This window comes from Petromyzon marinus, chromosome 59 (genome assembly GCF_048934315.1).
Source record: "Petromyzon marinus isolate PM22_M1 ecotype Great Lakes invasive population chromosome 59, UKy_Petmar_22M1.pri1.0, whole genome shotgun sequence".
In the NCBI taxonomy this organism is placed as follows: domain Eukaryota; kingdom Metazoa; phylum Chordata; class Hyperoartia; order Petromyzontiformes; family Petromyzontidae; genus Petromyzon; species Petromyzon marinus.
The window spans coordinates 5,106,812-5,122,695 of record NC_133725.1 but is presented as its reverse complement, the minus strand read 5'-3'; the positions used below and the strand labels follow the sequence as shown (position 1 = coordinate 5,122,695).

The window sequence follows — 15,884 nt, the reverse complement described above, 5'->3', positions numbered from 1 at the left end:
GTCCATAGACTCACACAGAGACTCAGAGACCCATAGACTCACAGAGAGGTCCATAGACTCACAGAGAGCCTCAGAGACCCATAGACTCACAGAGAGGTCCATAGACTCACAGAGAGACTCAGAGACCCACAGACTCAGAGAGGCCCATAGACTCACACATAGACCTATAGACTCATACAGAGACTCAGAGATCCATAGACTCACAGAGGGGCCCATAGACTCACACAGAGACTCAGAGACTCACAGAGATGCACATAGACTCACACAGAGACTCATACAAAGACCCACAGACTCACAGAGAGGCACATAGACTCACACAGAGACCCATACGTGCACACAGAGACACATAAAGTGAGGGAAAAAAGTATTTGATCCCCTGCTGATTTTGTACGTTTGCCCACTGACAAATATATGATCAGTCTAATGGTAGGTTTATTTGAACAGAATAACAACAACAAAATCCAGAAAAAAGCATGTCAAAAATGTTATAGATTGATTTGCATTTTAATGAGGGAAATAAGTATTTGACCCCCTCTCGATCAGAAAGATTTCTGGCTCCCAAGTGTCTTTTATACAGGTAACGAGCTGAGATTAGGAGCACAATCTTAAAGGGAGTGCTCCTAATCTCAGCTTGTTACCTGTATAAAAGACACCTGTCCACAGAAGCAATCAATTAGATTCCAAACTCTCCACCATGGCCAAAACCAAAGAGCTCTCCAAGGATGTCAGGGATAAGATTGTAGACCTACACAAGGCTGGAAGGGGCTACAAGATCATTGCCAAGCAGCTTGGTGAGAAGGTAACAACAGTTGGTGCGATTATTCGCAAATGGAAGAAAGACAAAATAACTGTCAATCTCCTTCGGCCTGGGGCTCCATGCAAGATATAACCTCGTGGAGTTGCAATGATCATGAGAACGGTGAGGAATCAGCCCAGAACTACACGGGAGGATCTTGTCAATGATCTCAAGGCAGCTGGGACCATAGTCACCAAGACAACAATTGGTAACACACCACGCCGTGAAGGACTGAAATCCTGCAGCGCCCGCAAGGTCCCCCTGCTCAAGAAAGCACATTTACATGCCCGTCTGAAATTTGCCAATGAACATCTGAATGATTCAGAGGACAACTGGGTGAAAGTGTTGTGGTCAGATGAGACCAAAATGGAGCTCTTTGGCATAAACTCAACTCGCCGTGTTTGGAGGAGGAGGAATGCTGCCTATGACCCCAAGAACACCATCCCCACCGTCAAACATGGAGGTGGAAACATTATGCTTTGGGGGTGTTTTTCTGCTAAGGGGACAGGACAACTTATCCGCATCAAAGGGACGATGGACGGGGTCATGTACCGTCAAATCTTGAGTGAGAACCTCCTTCCCTCAGCCAGGGCATTGAAAATGGGTCGTGGATGGGTATTCCAGCATGACACTGACCCAAAACACACGGCCAAGGCAACAAAGGAGTGAATCAAGAAGAAGCACATTAAGGTCCTGGAGTGGCCTAGCCAGTCTCCAGACCTTAATCTCATAGACAATCTGTGGAGGGAGCTGAAGGTTCGAGTTGCCAAACGTCAGCCTCGAAACCTTAATGAGAAGATCTGCAAAGAGGAGTGGGACAAAATCCCTCCTGAGATGTGTGCAAACCTGATGGCCAACTACAAGAAACGTCTGACCTCTGTGATTGCCAACAAGGGTTTTGCCATCAAGTACTAAGTCATGTTTTGCAGAGGGGTTAAATACTTATTTCCCTCATTAAAATGCAAATCAATTTATAACATTTTTGACACGCGTTTTTCTGGATTTTTTTTGTTGTTATTCTGTCTCTCACTGTTCAAATAAACCTACCATTAAAATTATATACTGAGCATTTCTTTGTCAGTGGGCAAACGTACAAATCAGCAGGGGATCAAATACTTTTTTTCCCTCACTGTACACTAAGACTGAGACCCATAGACTCGCACAGAGACCCATAGACTTACATAGACACCCACGCAGATTCACGTATGGACACCACAGGCTCGCATAAAGACCCGGGTGTTACCGTGGGCAAGCCGGTGAGTATAATCTCTGCGTACAACGGTGTGTGTGTGTCTCCTCAAAGTGCACCTAGCCTGGCACAAGCGTCGCGGTGCGTCTGTCAACGTGGGGAGCGGTGGCGCAGCGGTTAGCGCTACGAACCCGGCGACCTGAGTTCGATTCCCCTAGGGCGACTCAGCCTCAAATGAGTTCCCCGGTGCGTTGTGTTAGTAAACATCGCCACCGGGGAGACAAAGGCGGTCGGGGCGTGGTGCTGGCCATCCCATCCCCCTCGTGTGCCGTGCCGGCCTCGATAGGTGCCACTCGCTAACAGCACTTGCCCCAACGGGGTGTTGAGGCTACACAGTGGGAGGGGGGGGGGTCTTTGTCTTTGTATCCGTGTGTACGTGCGCCTCTACATATTCTGCATCTACGCGTGCTATGTTTAGCAATGTTTGAATTCACGCTTGTCTATGTATGGGTCTGTCGATGCGCCGATTGGCGTTCCGCGTTGAGCCTGTACGTCCGTATGGGCACGAGTCCGGTGTCTGATCCTCATCGATCCACTGCTGGATTAAAGCCTTACCACGTGGTTAAAGGTGGTCTTGCCTATTACAGTACGTACTAGACGTCCGTGAACACATCCCATTGTGCGCGTGTGTGTTTATATATACGACAAAGACAAAGATCCCTCGTATAGCCTTGACAGACTGTAGGGGCAAGTGCTGTTAGCGAGCACCTATAACGGCACACGAGGGGGTGGGTGGCCAGCACCACTCCCGACCGCCTTTGTCTTCCCAGTGGCAATGTTTACTACACATCGCACCGGGTACTCATTCGAGGCTGAGTCGACCTAGGGCAGGCCCGGCACTGGTTCAGATAATCGTCACTGGTGGTGTTGGCCGTGAGCGGGAATCGAACCCGGTTTGCCGGGTTTGTAGCGCAGCGCTAACCGCTGCACCACCGCTCCCCCACAACAACAACAACCGCCATTCGCCACTAAGCGGCTGTGACGTCACCACGACGCTTGTGCCAGGCCATGTGCACCTTGAGGCCACGTGCAGTGTCGAACGCCCGCTGGCAGGAGGTCACGGGGCAGACCCAGCAGGTGCCACAGGTCGACTGACTGAGATGACTGAGATGACTGGCTGATGCACCACCTGTACCCCCCCCCCCACCACACTACACACGCGCGGTTTCCTCAAAATCACAGGGCAATGTCGGTGCCAGGCCAGCCTCTCCGCGCGCTACAACCATCAGCAGCAGTTCCTATGGAACTGCGTCTCTGTGTGCCACCGCTTGCATATGCCAGTGGGCCGCATGGCCGGTGCATAGTGCACGTGGGGGGGGTGGCAGGGCATGGCATGCTTGTTGTCGTGGTGGGCGAAGCACGTGGGGAGGGGAGCGGTGGCGTAGCGGTTAGCGCTACGAACCCGACGGCAACCCACGAGATCTCATTCTCCGCTCGAGACCGACAACGCCACAGCGACTGTTTATCAGTCAGGGGTGGGGAACGTCCGGCCCGCGGGCCGTATAAGGCACCGCGAAATCATTTGGGTCTCTGGCCCTGCCAAGGCAACCGCAGGCGGGACACGAAATTCAATAAATCTAGGAGAGCAAAACCTGGAAAAGCAATTGCGAGTAGCAGCAACATCGTCAATAGCCGGCTAACATCATCACACGCCTCGCCCAAAGAGAAAGCAGTTCCAGCCCATCGTATTAGGGGGCGAGTTAATTAAATGGTTTGACCAAATATTAACGGGCTAATTTTTAAGTTGATCATTGTGTATGGCCCCGCGAATGATGTTACATTAATATCCAAATGGCCCTCGGCAGAAAAAAGGTTCCCCAACCCTTGGTTTATCTGAATCTGGCCTCCCTCCCCCAAGGTCGACCGGGCCTCGAACGGGCATCTGTTGCGGTGTGCGAACATCACCGCTAGGGAGACAAAGGCGGCCGGGCCTGGTGTTGGCCACCCACTCCGTCGTTGTGTCCCGCGCCGGCCTTCTTACTCGTGCGAGCAGCACTTGGCCCAACAGGCTGTTCAAGGCTATACGGGGAGTCTTTGTCTTTGTCGGAGATTCACGGTCCACTCTGGTACACTGTTCATTGCGCGTGTTTGTCTCTCTGCCCGTGTGTGACAGCACAGTCTTTGATGGCCCGTGTGTAGACGCGTTTATATCCGTCTCGATCCTACTGCATTGTTGGTCTGCGCACACACACATCGATCGTATCTAAAACATCAATTGGGGAGACAAAAGCGGCCAGGCGCTGGTTGCTGGCTACCCCCGTAACCTCGTGTGCCAGTGTCGGCATTTCATCCCAGCTGCTCCTCGCTAACAGCACTTGCCCCAACAGTCTGTCAAGGCTACACTGGTGGTGGTGGGGGTGGTGGTTGTCTTATCTCAACGTAAACCCACCGCTTAGACGACGTAGATCTGTCGAGAGGGATCTGCCATCATCACCACCACCGCCGTTCCGCTTGTCTGTGAAGGCCCCTGCATCTCAATCGCAAAAACACAGACCGAGTGTCACCTCTCGACCCAACTTGACCCTCCCTCTTGTACACCACCCTTACAACCACCACCACCACCACCACCCTCTTGTACACCACCCCTACAACCACCACCACCACCACCACCCTCTTGTACCCCACCAATACAACCACCACCACCCTCTTGTACACCACCCCTACAACCACCACCACCACCCTCTTGTACACCACCCCTACAACCACCACCACCACCCTCTTGTACACCACCCCTACAACCACCACCACCACCCTCTTGTACACCACCACTACAACCACCACCACCATCACCACCACCACCCTCTTGTACCCCACCACTACAACCACCACCACCCTCTTGTACACCACCCCTACAACCACCACCACCACCACCCTCTTGTACACCACCACTACAACCACCACCACCACCACCCTCTTGTACCCCACCACTACAACCACCACCACCACCCTCTTGTACACCACCCCTACAACCACCACCACCACCACCACCCTCTTGTACACCACCCCTACAACCACCACCACCACCACCACCACCCTCTTGTACACCACCACTACAACCACCACCACCACCACCCTCTTGTACCCCACCACTACAACCACCACCACCACCCTCTTGTACACCACCCCTACAACCACCACCACCACCACCCTCTTGTACACCAACCCTACAACCACCACCCTCTTGTACACCACCCCTACAACCACCACCACCACCACCACCCTCTTGTACACCACCCCTACAACCACCACCACCACCACCCTCTTGTACCCCACCACCACTACAACCACCACCACCCTCTTGTACACCACCCCTACAACCACCACCACTACCCTCTTGTACACCACCCCTACAACCACCACCACCACCCTCTTGTACACCACCCCTACAACCACCACCACCCTCTTGTACACCACCACTACAACCACCACCACCATCACCACCACCACCCTCTTGTACCCCACCACTACAACCACCACCACCCTCTTGTACACCACCCCTACAACCACCACCACCACCCTCTTGTACACCACCACTACAACCACCACCACCACCACCACCCTCTTGTACCCCACCACTACAACCACCACCACCACCCTCTTGTACACCACCCCTACAACCACCACCACCACCCTCTTGTACACCACCCCTACAACCACCACCACCACCACCACCCTCTTGTACACCAACCCTACAACCACCACCACCACCCTCTTGTACACCACCCCTACAACCACCACCACCACCCTCTTGTACACCAACCCTACAACCACCACCACCACCCTCTTGTACACCACCCCTACAACCACCACCACCACCCTCTTGTACCCCACCACTACAACCACCACCACCACCCTCTTGTACACCACCACTACAACAACCACCACCACCCTCTTGCACCCCACCCCTACAACCACCACCAGCACCACCCTCTTGTACACCACCCCTACAACCACCACCACCATCACCCTCTTGTACACCACCACTACAACCACCACCACCCTCTTGTACACCACCCCTACAACCACCACCACCCTCTTGTACACCACCACTACAACCACCACCACCACCCTCTTGTACACCACCCCTACAACCACCACCACCACTCACTTGTACCCCACCACTACAACCACCACCACCCCACAAACCCCTCCCTCCGCCGAGGCCCCGACACTGCGGGCTCCTCGTGGACACTGCGTGAGACTTGGAGCTTCCCCCCGCAGACTCACGGGGAAACGCAGAAGCGCTCACAGGAGGAGCGTGGGTGACGAGTTGGCAGCAGCAGCAGCAGGATCAGCAGCAGCAGCAAGGGCAGCAGCAGCAGCAAGGGCAGCAGCAGCAGCAACAGCAGCAGCAGGATCAGCAGCAGCAGCAGCGGCGGCGGCGACCGAGTTTGCAGGTAGCCACGTGCCGACTGGAACTCCGAGTTTGCTCGCAGTCGCGACGTGGTTCTCGGCCGTGAGTCTCGGGAATGTGTTTTTTTACTTGGGTGCACTTTGACGAGAGGTCACGAACGAAGTGGGGGGGAGGATGGAGGGGGGGGGCAGCTAACGCGCTTCTCAAGAGTGCACCCCAAAAGGCATGCGGATGCGCAGAGGGTGCGCGGAGCTGTGGTCTTAACCCCCCCGCCCCCCCGGGGGGCATGCGCCTCATTCTCGAACCCAGAGGGAGGTTCGTGCCCCCCCCCCCATGCGCCTCCCTCTGCGTTCGAGAATGCTGCGGGCGTTTGAACTTTACAAAGTGTCCCTCTGCCTCTCTCTCTCTCTCTCCCTCGCGTGGCGTCGTGATGGAAATTGTGGATTGGTGAAGTATGGTCAAAACGACTCTACCCCCGCAAGAACCGTCAGTACGGCAGTGGATTGGCAAGAAAGTTGGCTGACGATGATGAACTTTGATTACACTTGGATACCCATAGAGCCATAAACTCACACAGAGACCCACAGACTCACACAGAGAGCCATAGACTCACACAGAGACCCACAGATTCACGCAGAGAGTCATAGCCTCACACAGAGACTCACAGACTCACGCAGAAACAGACTCACAGAGACCCACAGACTCACACAGAGACTCACAGACTCACGCAGAGACCCACAGACTCACACAGAGAGTCATAGCCTCACACAGAGACTCACAGACTCAAGCAGAGACCCACAGACTCACACAGAGAGCCATAGACTCACACAGAGACTCACAGACTCACACAGAGACCCTCAGACTCACACAGAGAGCCATAGACTCACACAGAGACCCATAGACTCACACGGAGACCCATAGACTCGCACAGAGACCCACAGACTCACACAGAGAGCCATAGACTCACACAGAGACCCTCAGACTCACACAGAGACCCATAGACTCGCACAGAGAGCCATTGACTCCGACAGGCCCATATACTTACATAGAGGCTCGGACCCACAGAGACTCATGCAGCTGCAGGGACCCATATAACTCACGGAGAGCCCCACAGACTCGCATAGAGACCCATAGATTGTATAGAGAACCATATACTCACTTAGAGACCCAAATATTGTTTCGAGACCCATAGATTCACATAGAGACCCATAGATTGTATAAAGACCCTTAGATTCTCACTTATAGACCCATAGACTCACATAGAGACCCATAGACTTACTGAGAGACCCATGGACTCACATAGAGACCCATAGACTTACTGAGAGACCCATAGACTCACATAGAGACCCATATATTGTATGAAACCCTTAGATTCTCACTTATAGACCCATAGACTCACATAGAGACCCAAATACTCACTGAGAGACCCATAGACTCACATAGAGACCTATAGACTTACTGAGAGACCCATGGCCTCACATAGAGACCCATAGACTCACATAGAGACCCATAGACTCACATAGAGACCCATAGACTCGCATAGAGACCCAAATACTCACTGAGAGACCCATAGACTCACATAGAGACCCATAGACTCACTGAAACACTCAGAGACTCACATAGAGACCCATAGACTCACTGAGAGACTCAGAGACTCACATAGAGACCCATAGACGCACATAGAGACCCATACACTCACTGAGAGACCCATAGATTGTATTTTGGACTCGCGTAGAGACCCACTCGGTTCTGCACATCTTGCAAAAAAACAAAACAGCCTGCCTGTCAAACAAAAAATGGTCTCTGGACATTGACCTTGACCTATGGACACAGTCGCGATTGAAGCGTGCACACTCTGCACATCGTGACATCGTCATCGCAAAGCGATTCCAACCCCCACGTGCAACCGTCATCAACCGTGGTCAGCCTACTGCTGGATGAAGGCCTCCCAAACCTAGCGTCCACCGCTCCGCGCTACCCCTCCCCGCCCCCGCACCTCCGATGAGCGTGATTGGCTGCGTACGGTGCGAAAGAAGTTCTACGTCCAAGCACGTGACGTGTCCTAGCCCCGCCCTCCCCCTCCCACCGCTGTCTATGACGTACGTTCTCTAAACCACGTGCTCCTCTCTTCCCACACGTAAACACACACGCTCCCCCCCCCCCCCCCCTGTGTAGCCTTAACAGACTATAGAGGCAATTGCTGGTAACCTGTGAAGGCCGGCACGGCACACGAGGGGGTTTGGGTGGCCAGCCAGCACCACGTCCGGCAGAGGGGTCTGTTGCAGTGGGAGTCTCCGCCTGATGTCAAGAGGAACGTGTCTTCGATGAAGTGCCATCTCAAGAGAAGTGTGTCAAGTCGTCTTTACGATTATATTCCGGTGTCCTAACTCCACCTTCAACTCGACTCCGTGTCAGATGCCGTCTTCGACTTCACTCGGCGAGTGCATGCAAGATCATTGCGTAATGACAGTAGAGTCTGCATGTGGTGTAAGTGGACTAGTGGCCACCGGAGGTAATGACAGGGGAGTCAGCCTGCAGTGCGAATGGACTGGTGGCCACGGGAGGTAATGAAAGGGGAGTCAGCCTGTAGTGCGAATGGATTAGTGGCTACGGGAGGTAATGACAGGGGAGTCAGCCTACAGTGTGAATGGACTAGTGGCCACCGGAGGTAATGGCAGGGGAGTCAGCCTGCAGTGCGAATGGACTAGTGGCCACGGTAGATAATGACAGGGGTATCAGTTGTGAGTGCGAAGGGACTAGTGGCGACAGGAATGATCGAGAAGGGAGCGTGGTCAGGCGACGGACGAGGACGGTGGAGTCTGCCATTGGAGCAAGGGTCCAGAGTCAGCGAGAAAGATCGAGAAGGGGGGGCGTGGCCTTGTGTTGGTATATAAGGGGGAGATGCGCGGGAGACTCGGGGCTGTTGCAGTGGGGGGTCTCCGCCTGATATGAAGTGAAACGTGTCTTTAATAAAGCGCCGTCTCAAGAGAAGTGTGTCAAGTCGTCTACACAATTGTATTCCGGTGTCCTAACTCCGCCTTCAACTTGACTCTGTGTCAGATGTCGTCTTCGAATTCACTCGGCGATTGCATTGCGGCAGGGAGCCCGCATCAAGAACCCATGTGGACATTTCGAGGTGAGAACCTCATTTCTTTAAGCAAACAAATGAAGAATCGAAAAAAGTCGTCACACTCTCTTTTTTCCAGTTTAGTCAACAGACCATGGCATGCCACGGTAAATAAAAACTGGCAAAGCAGACAACAAGGGAAATGTAAGCAGCACTTCAAATTTTGCATAATAGAGTTTTTTTTGGGTTAGATCGTGTAAATATATAAATGTGTCGTTAAGCCCGCTACCACCCGACACAGCCAACTAGTAAGGGTTGTCACGTAAACAGAACGTCGCCAATTCGTCACTAGTGCAGCACTAGTGTATAGTGTAGTGTATAGTAGTGTAGTGTATTGTGTAGTGTATAGTGTAGTGTATAGTAGTGTAGTGCATAGTGTAGTGTATAGTAGTGTAGTGTATAGTGTAGTGTATACTGTAGTGTATAGTGCAGTGTATAGTGCAGTATATAGTGTAGTGTATAGTGTAGTATATAGTATAGTGTATAGTAGTGTAGTGTATGGTGTAGTGTATAGTATAGTGTATAGTGTCGTGTATAGTGTACTAGTACAGCACACCGGTGTGTTGGAGAGCCATGCCACAACATTTACAATCCGAGTACGACGTTTCGCCATTAATTACAACCAGCTTCCAACCAGCTTCATCAGGCGATAGCCAGATTTGTGGAGAGGCCTAACTGTTTCGTTTCTTATATATGTAGATGTGGTGGCCACGCTTCTGCGCTCTTGCACAAAGTGGGGGGGGGGGGGGGGGATGACTAAGTCAACGTACATTATGCATGTGCATTACGCAAGCCCTTTGATCGGGTCCTTCCTGTCTATTGTGTGAATTAAAATAGCCGATCTGACAGTAATCCCTATTGAAGTATGGTGCCCTTTATAGGCATGCATTTAAATAATGTATTATTTGATGATTCGCTTCCACGCGGCACTAAGGCGGTGGAGGTTAAAATTATTTTAATTATTTTCAATTTCGATAGATTCTCTAATTAGTCTTGGCCAGTAGTAGCAAATGTTGACCCCATCCCCCCCTCCCCACCGAGACATATAACAGCCATATGAAAAAAGGTGTAACATGAGACCTTCACTCACGGCCCTAGGCTCTACGCAATGCTGACACACGCACAACACACAGTCCACAGCGGCCACTGGCTGCAAATCGCATCTGCATAGTTGTCAACCCACACAGTTCACCCCGTATTCTTGTACAGGGAAACATTGAGTTTTCAGGTCCATACTGCGCTTGAATTGAATGTTGTGAACGGTACCATTGTATCTAAATTGTCTTCAATTTGCTCAATGATTGTCCCGCCATCACCCGCTGTGACCAACAGCGCGATATTAAAACACTGACCTCCACCAACTGCATTGGGTCAAGTCGTTGTCATGGACAGGTTTCTAGTAGTGCACGTACATTTGCAAGTGGAAGGCAAATTTGACCGAACGGATGTCCAACTTATCGATTTGTTGTTGTTCAAGCAGCTTACGCGTATTTCAGAGCTGTGGTGCACATCGCGGACGCGAATGTCCATCCTCCGAAAGCGAATTATTCAGTCGAACAAATGAACCTCATGGCGAGACCCCGGGGTCCCATAAGCCACCGGCTCTCGCATAAACTGCGTTGCGACGTCATTTTATGTCTGTCGAAGGCGAACGACACGGCGATCTATTCCTCTCGACGAGCTATACACGATGCGCCAATCGAAGTTTCAAAGTTTTGTTTCTTCTGCACATTCGTCCTCGCCGCTGCGCTTGGACATGACATGACAACAGCACGATCCGCGCCAGGTGGGTCACGGCGTTAATGTGCGCGGTGGGACGGAGTCGACAAATATAAATACATTCATTACGATTTTGACATCCGTTTATTCGGAACCCCGGGGTCCCGCCATGAGGTTCAATTATTGCACGCATTGTGCACCGTTACCGCTTTCCGCAAACGTTGTTATTATCTCGTACCAGAACGCAGAGAGATCCGTGGCGGGCCTCTCATTTTTTTACCAGCTGTGTTTTCGAAAGCGGCCCCCCCCCCTCAATGGCCAGAAGCGTCATGGCACCACCAATTCAGAGCTACCTCGATGTTTAACGAAAGCCTCCCCTCCACGGTGTTAAACGTTTCTGAATATTTACTGACATGACACCCTTTGCTGCCTGTTGTGCAGACGGCGCCTGATGCCATGCTGTTAAGTATCTTAGAATGCCGTATGCTCACGTGTCCAGCCCACATTTTATCATGCAGTTTTAAAGACGCGTGTGTCTATAATTACGTAGTGTTGTGGATTCTGGAGACGTCGGACGCTAGTCTTGGAGGCAACACTTTTTAATCAACACAAAGTCTGGCAGTACAACCCGGCACACTCAGGGCAATGGCCCTTCCATTACCCTTGCCTAGGGAGGTACTGCCTCCGGGCTAACTCAGCCGATATGGGACTGCCACTCTGGGTCCTCCGGCTATGGGTCCCTAGGGGAGGCTAATCTAACCCGACCTAGCCAGGGTGCGAGTTCCAACCACTGACCCGCTCAGACCCGGCCCTGACAAGGACATCGGGGCTAGGGGGTCCCAGGGTCCACACCACTGAGTCACACAGAGTCCCGGACCTTACAAGGACATCGGGCCGGGGGTTCCTAGGGCCTCACCACTGAGTCACACAGAGTCCCGGCCCTTACAAGGGCAGCGGGGTTAGGGGGTCCCAGGGTCTCACCACTGAGTCACACAGAGTCCCGGCCCTCACAAGGGCAGCGGGGGCTAGGGGTCTCAGGGTCCTATCTGACCAGTCTTCTTGCTTCTGTCTCCAACAGGCTCCGAGCCTGTAGAGAGGTCCGGCTTATATACACCTCCCCACCCGAGGGGCGGGGTCCCGAGGAATCCTAGGACACCCCGCAGCCCCCCACCCGTTGGGGGGGGGGGCGTCGGGGGATCCCAGGACACCCCACAGCCCCCTCCTGCTCCGGGGCTTGGGATATTGTGACTGGCCCTACTGGACTATTCTAGATTTAAAGCTTTCGTGACTGCTAGGATCCATACTCTTTGGTTCTATTGGGTAAAGTCACGTAGGTGAAAATTAAATAACAAAAAATCACGACGTTTCGGCCACAACACAAGCGGCCTTCATCAGGTGAAGGGACGAGACTGTCTGGAGGACAGCGCTGGAGTGGAAGAAGCCACGCTTAGATCACGACCTTTAAGCTGTGTGAGAAGAAAAAGACCAGGCGCCTTGACAAAGGAATTAGCATATAATTTAGCATTGAAATGGCTCATTGAAATAGCTAAGTTAAAGTATACACATCCGCAGAGGTACCCCTTGTCAGGACAGCGCTGGAGTGGAAGAAGCCACGCTTAGATCACGACCTTTAAGCTGTGTGAGAAGAAAAAGACCACGCACCTTGACAAAGGAATTAGCATATAATTTAGCATTGAAATGGCTAATTGAAAAAGCTAAGTTAAAGTATACACATCCGCAGAGGTACCCCTTGTTAAGGGGTACCTCTGCGCGTGGTCTTTTTCTTCTCGCACAGCTTAAAGGTCGTGATCTAAGCGTGGCTTCTTCCACTCCAGCGCTGTCCTCCAGACAGTCTCGTCCCTTCACCTGATGAAGGCCGCTTGTGTTGTGGCCGAAACGTCGTGATTTTTTGTTATTTCATTTTCACCTACGTGACTTTACCCAATAGAACCAAAGAGTATGGATCCTACTGGGCTATGTCAGCCCTTACAGGTACATAGTTCGTTTACGTAGCTGCACATAGCCCATACACGCCCCTACAATTAAGTAAAAACTTACCAGGAACTGTCTTAAGGAAGGTCTGTGGTAGAGGGAAACTGGTGCGGTTGGAAAGCCACAGCTTCGATTTGTATCTGGAAGTAAAAAACAAACCTTATCTGACTACATGAGCAAAGCCATGACCCACAACAGAGTCAATCAGATTCAGTTGCGATATCGTTTGCACGCGCATAGACATGCAGTGTTACCAGCAGAAAAGGCTTATATTGCGTAACCTGACTCAGACATGGAAATGTTATCGGCACTTATACGAAAGCAATTTAAAAACCACGAAGCAAAACAGGGCTCACAAATTTGGTGGATAACAAACATGATGTGGCCTGCCTTTCTGGGCCATTTGCTCCACCGCAACCATTACTCATCATGAGTCATTGTACAACTTCGCGCGTGCACACACACACACCTTTATCATTCACACACATCACCATTGACCACTTACACGTGACATTAAACATTACACTAACAGACTAAAGTTGAATATTAAACCGGACTCAAGAACACCACTAAACAATACACTAACAGACTAAAGTTTAATATTAAACCGGACTCAAGAACACCACTAAACAATACACTAACAGACTAAAGTTTAATATTAAATCAGACGCGATAACAACATTTAACATTGCACTAACAGACTAAAGTTCAATATTAAATCAGACGGAATAATACCATTAAACATTGCACTGACAAACTAAAGTGTAATATTAAATCAGACGCGATAACAACATTGAACAATGCCCTAACAGACTATGGTTTAATATTAAATCGGACGCAAAAGTGCAATAACGATCGTAATACTAACAACATCATCAAAAACACCTTTGTTCAATTGATGCAGTATCGTATTTGGCGGGGAACGCACGGTCCTGGCGAATAATTTCTAATCGATGCATTGGCATGCGACACTGCGATCGAGTAACGATGTGACACGGCCCCCGTTGGTTTTCATATAAAACAAGACGAGGGTTTTAACCCTTTCTGGTGATAAGATGCTCAGACACCAAATCGATACCTGTTTTGTATTGGCGATTCTATCAGCAAGATTGGTGATTTCCTCGCAGCCTGCTTTTGTTGGAGAACCACAGCGCCCCCAATTAACCTGAGAGTGCGTGTTTTGGTTCGTATTTTTTTTTGCTCAATTTATTAAAATATCCGACCCCGGCGGGACTCGAACCCGCAACCTTTGAATGTCAGCCACAAGTTCCGCTAGAAGTCCAACGCGCTATCCATTGCGCCACGGGGCCCACCTGTAGCAGTGCCCAGGTTTGTGGAAATATCCTGCTGTATCGTTGCAGACGAATTGGCATGTTCTGGCTATCTGCCTGATGATGCTGGTTGTAATTATTGGCGAAAAGTCGTACTCAGATTGTAAATGTTGTGGAGTTGCCCACCAACCCAGCAGATGAGAACCCCTTTCCGTCTAAAATCTACAGAACGCCACGAGACTGGGAGGATGTCTCCCCGAATCTGGCTGTCCGCCTGATGGTGCCGGTTGCAATTACTGGCCAAATGTACTCGGATTGTAAATGTTGTGGATTTGTTCTCCAACACACCGGTGTGCTGTACGAGTAACGAATTGGCCACGTTCTGCTTACGTGACAAACCCTATTACTAATCGGCTGTGCGAGGCAGTGGAGGGTTTAACGACACATTCAACTCGAGCGCGATGACGTCACCAATCAACCTGATTGGGGACTACTGCGGGATGACGTCACCGCGCTCAATTTAAAAGGCGCGTGGTGACATCATCTCACTCCTAAATTTTGATTTTAAAGCTTTCGTGACTGCAGGGATTCATATTCTTGGTTCTTTCGGTAAAGTCACGTAGAAGGGAAACAATAAAATAATAAATGATAAAAAAATAAAACATATATTTTTTATTTTATTGTTTCCCTTCTACGTGACTTTACCGAAAGAACCAAGAATACATCTCACTCCTGTTCATTGGTGCGCCGCAGGCTGGTGACGTCACCACGCTCCGGTTGATTGGGGCGTCCCAGTCACCTGGAGCGTGGTGACGTATGTGGTGACGTCTCCACGCTACATTTAATTTCAGCGCGTTGTTGTCACCACGCAACGGCACCCCAATCAACACAAGCGCGATGACATCATCACGCTCAGGCGCCCGATCAACCTTAGCGGAGTGACGTAACCACGCACTATTATCCTGAAGGCGGTGTCGTCACCATGCAGCAGCGCCACAATCAGAATGAGTGTGGTGACGTCACCACGCTCCAATTAAACCTGAGCGCGGTGACGTCATGTTAAGAGATAAAGAACCAGTTCCCATTGAAAGTCAAAGGGGAACAGGTTAAATGGTGCCTGGGGACGTCATCACCGCGCTCAGGTTGATTGCGGCGCCGCTGCGGAGTGACGTCATCAACCTCAGGTTGACTGGAGCGTGGTGACGTCACCGCATCCTTTTTTTAAAGGAGCGTGGTGACGTCCCCAAAGCTCCGCTTTATTGAGGGCGCAGCTGCGCGGTAATGTTATCGCGCTCATGTTGAATAGAGCGTGGTGACGTCATGACGTTACGGTTGATTGAGGCGCCGCTGCGTGGTGACGTCAATGCGCTCAGGTT

General features: G+C 51.2%; 1 protein-coding gene and 1 non-coding gene across 3 annotated transcripts in view; both read right to left on the bottom strand.

The window, feature by feature from the left end:
- The window catches only part of NAPRT (nicotinate phosphoribosyltransferase), a 28,023-nt gene extending 21,419 nt beyond the window's left edge, over nt 1-6,604 (bottom strand). Inside the window, exon 1 of one of the 2 annotated variants that reach the window (XM_076053038.1) lies at nt 6,273-6,604. The gene's annotated coding sequence lies outside the window, so the exon portion shown is untranslated. The remainder of the gene's footprint in view (nt 1-6,272) is intronic. The other variant, XM_076053039.1, reaches the window with a different exon arrangement.
- A 7,852-nt stretch (nt 6,605-14,456) lies between these two features.
- TRNAR-UCU (transfer RNA arginine (anticodon UCU)) lies at nt 14,457-14,547 on the bottom strand. The gene is given in 2 exon segments: nt 14,457-14,492; nt 14,511-14,547. It is a non-coding gene; the product is annotated as a tRNA-Arg (tRNA).
- Between the last annotated feature and the right edge of the window lie 1,337 nt (nt 14,548-15,884).